Genomic DNA, 8,944 nt, shown 5'->3' with positions numbered 1-8,944 from the left:
AATCAGATTTGGATGCTGATTTGGGAAGTGTTTGGATGGTTTTAGGCTGCTCTTGGGCTGGTAATTCTTTCCTCTTTAATTAGACACTTCGGGCTTGCAACAGACTGTAAATTCCATCAACTCAATTCTTAATTGGGTCAAATGAATTTTTTTTAGATGGTCCAAGAATACTAATTTGGGCATCCATGTTTTTCTAAATATCAACTCTCTCTTTTATGAAAAATGCCTTGAAAGAATGCTTCAGCAATTTGATCTTTTCAAGGTGTCTTCGAAACTAGTTTTTTCTTTCATTGCATAAAACTACTAAAAATTGCAAAATTTTGTAAGTTAAGCATAAAAATAATTAAATATATATATATATATATATGTATCTAATTTTTCCAATTTAGATATTTTGTAATAAAATTACAAAAATATGCTAAAAAGAACTCAGATTTTGCAAAATTTGTTAGTTAGAAAGTGCTGAAAAACCTATAATTTTTTAGTTTCCAATTACCTTTTTTTAAACACGGATCAAAAAATGCTTTTTGAAGCATTCACCTTGATCATCATTTTCGATAGCTTTGAGAAACACTATTGGACCATTTATCACATCTTTTTTTCTTCTTCTCGACATATCTAATGTCATCTTTTGTTGAACTCCTTTTTCTAGTAGCAAGCATTTATTCAAGTTTACCATTATTGGTATTAAAATTTTCTAGCATGGATTATGTAGTCCATCTATTTCTTTTACTTTATAGTTTTCATTCATTACATATTATCTTACATGTAATTTGTTTCTGGTTATCTCAAGCTAACGGGGGCCGATTTGACATATATAATTAGGGCTTAAATAATTTTTAATTTAGTTATGGCTTTTCGCCTATTAGTTACAACATGATTTAGTCACGAATTCTGTAACACCCCAAATCCAGTCTAGACGTTATAGCCGAATCTCGGAAGTTACACTAACAACGCTCAAAATTATTTACTTATTGAAAATAACTAGGTTTGAGTTGTTTTGTGAAAACTAAAAGAATTTGAATATTTATTTATTTTGTTTCTTTGAGAAATACTTAAAAATATAATCATTTAAAAGGAAAGGGAGACATTATATTGTAATGTCATTTTAAGTTATTTGAAAATAAAAAATTTGCACTTTAATTATTTATACATATGAACATATACATTATACAATCATAATAATCATATCAATTTCATATAACTCAATATTTCACATTTATACTATGGATGATCATGTCATTGCACATTTTGTAAAACGATGCATGTTTTATGGAAACGACCCTACCCATCTCTGCTACATACCACAATCAAGTTGCCTAGAACACGTCCATCCGATAACACACTTAGTTGTGAATAGTGTCATGGTAATGCAAATAAACTGTCACATAATCAAATTGTGGACAAGCCTCCACTTTTGCAGATATACTGCCACATAACAAAATTTGTGGACAAGCCACCACTTTTGCAGATAAGCTGCCACATTCTTCCACCTTTCACACATCCCACCCCATGTATGTGATATGGCCACAAAATCAATCTTTCACTTAAAAATCATTTTTCACTTTGGCATGTGTGACAGACTCATTATATCACTTTTCACTTAGAGGCATGCTGTAACACCCCTAACCCGTATATGTTGTTAGAATAGGGTTACAGAGCATTACTGTACAATCAGAAACATTTAAAATTAACTTCATCCAATAACATAAAAAAATCATTAACGACTCATATATATACATACCGTCCCTAAATCGAGACCTCGAGGTTCTAAAAATACCATAGAAATTATTCGGGACCAATCTAAAATCATTTAGAAAGTTTAGGAAAAATTCGTAAAAAAAATTAGGAACAAGGGACACACGGCTGTGTCCCAGCCCGTATCCTCACCCATGTAACTTTCTGAGTAGGGTCACACGGTCGTGTCAGATGCTCGTGTGCTAGGTTGTGTAACTCTTTGAGTTACCCCACACGCCTGTGTGTTAGACCGTGTGTTAGGCCGTGTAACTCACTGACTTGTAATCTAAGGAACTCACCAAATAACACACAGCCTTGTCACCAGGCCATGTGTCTTACACGGTTGAGTCACAAGCCCGAGTCTCAAGTCATGTGGACCCAAATTTACCAAAAATCAAGTCATTTCCAACATCATTTCATGCATAAACATTTGGATCATTTGTGCACACTTTCAAGGCACCAAAACCCTACCTAAACATACATATGTATATGCCATTCCAAGAACCTAACTCAACTAACCAATATGCCATTCAAAGGCACCTCAAATGCATTCAATAACACTTGCCTAAACATGTTAATTTTACCATATTTCAATTATCAATTACTAGATCAATACTTTCCAAAACATGCCATAACTTGACCATAATCATACCAATTCAAAACATACCATAGGAGTCATTCAAAACATGCATCATAAGATAACCAAAATGACACAATCTAACAAGATATCAAATGGTACCAACAAAGTTAACTTCCACAACTTATACATGCCAAATCACCAACTAAACATTCAACAAAATACCATTACAATTCACCCTATACATGCCATTATAAACCTTGGCCAAAACATTCAAAAACTACTGATATATTTGTTGGATAGTGTGATAGATCTCCAACAGGCTTCCAACCAAATCGAGCTTCCGATAATCTATAAAACATAGGAAAGAAACTACGTAAGCAATTAATGCTTAGTAAGCTCGTATAAATTAAAACATAACTTACCATTTCAATTGCATAATATAAAGTATAAACATATTATAACCCAAATCATAAGCTTGACATAAGCCTATACATCACCATCAATACCCAAGTTAGTACACTTGCACTAAAATCAAATGAACCAATCATAATATAAGTCATTTTCCATATGGAATACATCAATTAGTTCATACATTCTTTCCATAAGATCATGCTTGACTCCATTTGAATACTTACCATTTCAATCCTTTTTTTTTCCCGTTAAACCATCTAGAATTTCTTCGAATACTCGAAAAAGCTCACACAAAGTGTGCCTTTACATATAATCGTAACCTTTTCTTTACATCATTGCTCACACGAGCTATAACACCCCTAACCCTTATTCATTATCGAAATAGGGTTACAGAGCATTACCGAATTTTATGAATTAAATACGGACATTTCCTAACTTTTGTTACACATATTAAGAATCAATCATATAAGACTCATATTGTCCCTATATTCACCTTAGAAGTGAATCGGGACTAAATCGGGTACTCAAGAAATTTTTCCCAAAATTTCAAAAATTTTCTTAGAAGCAGGGGACACATGCCTGTGTCTCTGCCCGTGTGGATGAAAATAATCCATTTTAAGGCCACTTTTCTTACCCATTTTGACATTAACCTACACTTAACATTCACATACACTAATATATCTCAACCAAGCAATCAATACAAGCTAAAACATGTTGTCAACATGACATAACATCACAAATATTTCATTTACTTATACCTACCTATTTAACTCATTTCATTGATTTATCAAATTCTACTACTAATTACATGCACACAAACATTCACAACCACAATTCAAACTATTTCATTGCCAAACCAACCTTATACATGCCATATAAACCAAAATTTACATTGCAAAAACTATCAGAATAAACTGGATAGTGTAGCTTTGATGTGTTGATCCTATCTTTGTACTACACGTTAATCTACAAGAACATTAAACAACACGAATAAGCTTAATGAAGTCTAGTAAGTTCAATAGGTTAAACATTGATCTTACCGAACTTAATATAATAAAATAAATTAAATTGTAAATAAATCATACATTTTCCCTGTCAAATACAATATAATCAATTGTAACGCCCAAAATTTCTAATTTTGTAATTGTGAAAATATGACACAAATATCTGTTAGCCTTAGTGGTTATGTGTTCTGGGAGTGTTTGAGAGGTCCTAAGTTCAGGCCTTCGCTTGGGCAAATTTTGGTATTTTGAATGAATTAGGCCTTACTCCTGTTCAGTAGGCTTTTATTTGATTGTTGGGTAAATTACATCAGAATGGGCTTGCTGGTTTGGTGGTTAAATGGTGTCTTATTATGGTGGGGGTCTTGTGTTCGAATCCCTATGCAGGCAAGGGTATTATTTTTTTGCTCAGATTTTGGGATAGAGTTGTGTAATAGGGGGATTCTGAGTAGTGGATGTGTAGTGGGAATTACGGGAGAAGATTAAAGGATTTTTGTGGTTATCGAGATTTTATTTTATTTTTTTCCCATAACCGAATTTTGACTTTCTTTTCTAAAAAAAATTCTACCGTCTATTCTTCTCCCTCTCCTCTTGCCGAAATTCTCTGAGTTTTTCCATCTTTCTCTTCTTTTTCTTCTTCTTGATTTTTCTCTAATCCATTTATTTTCCTTTGTTTTCACACGCGGTTAGTGCTTGCTTAGTTTTGGTAAGTGTTTCTCTTCGTTTCTGTCATGAATCTCTTAACGACTGAAGTGGTAATGTTTTTTCTCTACGATTTGGGCGTAGGGGGAGGCTCGGACTGGTGAATTCGGTGTTCTAGTCTTAACAATAGTTAAACGGAGGGTTATCATTTCTGGTAAGTTGTGTTTCGTTCTTGGTTGTCAATTCACTTGTAAATCCATTAAATTGATGTTGAGTGTCTTGATTATAGGCTTTGGAGTGCTCGGGGACTGTTTTAGTATCAAACAAAACCAGGTGTATACCCGGAACGCAAAAAATGGGATTCGGCGAAAAGCCAAAATTGCTTGCTGTTTGGACAACAGCAGTAGGCTAACTTTAAAAAATCACCATAAATTGTGGAAATCGAATTAGAGGATAAACAAATATTTTAATTAAATCTTATTAAGTCTAGTTTCTCATAGAAGAAACGTTGCAAGTAATGAAATTATAAATTGTGAGATATAATAAGTTTTATGAGACAAGGTCAGAATGAATTTGGGTTCCCCTATTCTGAATTTGGAAAATCATCAAAATTGGAGAAAAATAATTAGGGTTAAAATTTACATGTTTATATTATTAATGAGTCTATTTTCAATAGAAACAAATAGTAAAATCATCCAAAATTTTTTACTAAGAGATAATTAATTTTTAGCAAAGAAAGGTCAAAGCTGTCAGACAGCAGAACATGGGTAAGATTGAAGATTTTACTGTACTTATTTGCTAAACCAAAAATTATAAAAATTTTATGGTAGAAAGATATTTGAGTTTAGTTTCAAAAACATCAAGTGGATCTTAATTTTGAATTCTGTAGCTCAAGATATAAATAATTTAGTAACAGTGACTCAAGTAGACAACTTTGAAGGAACATATAAGTAAATAGTGAAAACATATATGAATAATTAACTAGCACGGGTTACATTAAAAATGGATCACGTAGCCAAGGCCAATTTGGGCTGAGTGGGCCACAAGGGCGTGTGAGCCCATTTTTCTGAAAAGTTCTGTAAGGTTGCACGTGTTGCCCAAGTTGACTGTGGACCTATTGTAGGGTCGGTAAGCTTTACTTAGACCCCTATATGTGTGATATGTCTGTCTGATTTTTATACCTAGCATGACTTATGATATCTAAATGTATGTACTATTAATTGCATAATGGCATGACATATTTTTTATGTTGCACTGCATCGGGGTGGGTTGATGATACTTGGAGGAAGTGTCTGAAAGGCTATTCAGCTTATTATCTGGCAGTTCAGCTGCAACCTCCTGATTATGTGCCGCATTTTGGTACAGCATGGTATGTAGGGATGGGTGGGTTGATTTAATCCACACATAGTGTGTAGGGTTGGACGGAGATGGTGTATAGAGGCTGGTGGGTAGGATTCTGATTTACTGTATCTGCATTCTGTATTTGATATGGGCCAAGGTCCTAATGTATTTCTAAGACTGTATCTGAATGGGCTAAGGCCCAAACTGATTCTGTGATAGGCACAGACCTTAAATTGTATCTAACTGAATTCTGTTAATTATCTAAATGCATGTTTTCTGTGGGGATTACACACTGAGTTTTCAAAAACTCACCCTTTCTCTGTTTAATCTGTACAGGTAATCCCCATACTTGACGGGTCGGTGCAGCGGAGGACTCGACGGTGGCCACACGTAAAGTTTAGACTGTTTTCCATTAATGCCTAGAATTTATTACTTATTTAGGGTTTTTGATGTATCTTCTGGATTATGGACTGGTTGGCTTTAAATTTGGGACTTTATACTATTTTTATGGATTTTTTTAAAACCGCAACTCCATAAAACACGATTTTTTTCTAAAAATTAAGGTTTTTCGTAAATAGAAACGATTTTCCCTAAATTAATTGGTTACAAAAGCTTCCGCTAAGAGACAAGTTTTAAAGTAAATCAACTAGTTTTTTTTCGAATTAAATAATAGCTAACTTATTGTAACGGTTTTTAAACTCGACAATCTTGTCTTCAAATCCCTTTCCATATGACATCGCTAGATTCAGCCATAACGTCTAAGCCGGGTTTGGGGTGTTACATCAATAAACACGCTTCCTTCAGATCAATATCAATAATAATCTATAAATCTTTTAATTCAATCACATAAGTCTCTTACCATTTCTTACTAAATCGAAGAACGACTTATGGATATGAGTACTTCGTTCTTTTTGTTCCATAGTCCAACTATGGTCTTACACATGCATTGTCATAACCTAGTTATGCTCTTATCATCAGAATTCCATAGCCCAGCTATGGTTTTACACATGTATCTATACTGCCATGGTCCAACCATGGTCTTACGTTCAATGTGTCATAACCTAGTTACGATATTTTCATTAAAATTCCATAGCTTAACTATGGTCTTACATTTAAACATTGTCATGGTCCAACCATGGTCTTATCCGTCAATTCATTATTTGCCATGGAACGATCGTACTCAATCCTGCGTTCTACTCGTTTTAAACAGTCAATTTAATTTTCATACTTTTGCAATAATCTTAGTTTCAACAAAAAAAATATGAATAAATATATTATATCATTCCTAAATTAACAAATAATCATGAAAGTTTAACCATATGAACTTACCTGAGATGGATTGTAAAATTGGTAATAGTTCAGAGACTACTCGGTTAATTTCCCTTTTTCTCGTTGATCTACGAGCTCTTGATCTAGAATGTAAAATTTTTCATTCATTAGCATATATTTCAATTTCAGTCCACTTCACAATTTATACCCCTCAAATTTCAAAATTACACAATTACCCCAACTTTTACAATTTTTGCAATTTAATCCCTCACCAATTAACTCATCAAATGAGATAAATTTTCTCAATTAATACTTTATATAAATATTATAAGCTATTACACATCACTTAATAAATATAATTTAATACCAAACCCTAGAATTTAATTTTTTCACAATTTGGTCCTAAAATCAATTTCTATTGAAATTACTTGATAAAATCTTCATATAACAAAATTAAAACTTCAAATCCATGTTAATTCATTATAAACATCCAGAAATCATCAATGGTAACTTTTAAAATTACCCATAGAATCAAAAACTAATGAATTAGATAGTTGGACCTAATTGTAAAAGTCTTAAAAACACAAAATTACAAGAAAAGAGCAAGAATTGAACTCACATGATGCAAAAATATGAAAAAACAGCTTAGAGGGCCTTAAATGGCGTTTTTGGATTGAAAATTAGAACAAGAATAGCTTAGAATTGAAAAATTACAGAATTGAAAAATTACAGAATTGAAAAATTAGAACAAAAATTGAAAAAACAGCTTAGAATTCAATTTATTTAAGTTAATTTCAGAAAAATTACAATTTTGCCCGTTAATCACATGATTTTTGTTTTCTTTTCTACTTATGCCACCTCATGTCTTTATTTTAGGCATAATTTCTCCTTAAGTCCTCCGTTGTTTACCATTTATGCTATTTAATCACTTTAGCAAGTTTTGCACCTTTTTTAATTTAGTCCTTTTTAATTAATTAACTATCGAGACGATAAAATTTTCGAACAAAACTTTAATACTACCTTAATGACACTTCGTAAATATTTATAAAAATATTTATGACTCGGTTTATAAAATTGAGGTCTCGATACCCCGTTTTTAAAACCAATTAACCTAATAATACCTTCTAAACTCAAACCACTATTTCACAAATCTTTCTAAAATCACATTTAACTTGTAAATACTAAATAATAAAATTTTCGAGCTTACTCGTTGGAATTGGTGACTTCAAATCACCGTTTCGGTTACCATTGAAAATTTAGGTTGTTACACAAGCTGTGAAATGGGTTTGCTCACTCGAGCTGTGGGTCAGAATGTAAGCTACATGATACTACTCACACGAGCTGTGGAGTATCCACAACAAATGTAGGACCTCAGCCATCGGCAAGACATTCAATATCAGCAGTCGAAACATTAAAATCCCTACTGACATGTCATTTGTATCCTACAAATTCCTAAGGTTCAACCGGGACTCGCTAACCGTCATAGCATTGATTTATTAATATATCAATTCACATTATAAATAACATAATAACACACGATTTAAATAGAATTAATACGATAACCATTTATACGAACTTACCTCGATGACTAGAGGCGTAGAAGTTAAATAGAGCTAATTCGAAGCTTTTGTTTTTCCTCAATCTAGGTCCGTACGTGGTTTATCTTAATCTAAATAGACAATTTCAATCCATTCAATACTTATAGTATTCAACTTAATCCACATTTCATACTTATGAAAAATTACCATTTTACCCCTAACATTTTAACTTTTCACAATTTAGTCCTTAATCTCCTAAATTGAAATCTAATTATTTTAATCAAAATCCATGTTAATCAAACATTCAAGGGACTTTGAAACAACTCACATTTACCATCATTTCAAAATAAAACCCTAGGATTTATACTTTTAACAAATTAGTCCCAAATTCCAAAATTCTTCAAGAATTACTTTACAAAACTTGT

Source organism: Gossypium raimondii, chromosome 1 (genome assembly GCF_025698545.1).
Source record: "Gossypium raimondii isolate GPD5lz chromosome 1, ASM2569854v1, whole genome shotgun sequence".
Lineage (NCBI taxonomy): Eukaryota > Viridiplantae > Streptophyta > Magnoliopsida > Malvales > Malvaceae > Gossypium > Gossypium raimondii.
Note: the sequence above shows the minus strand (reverse complement) of the source record.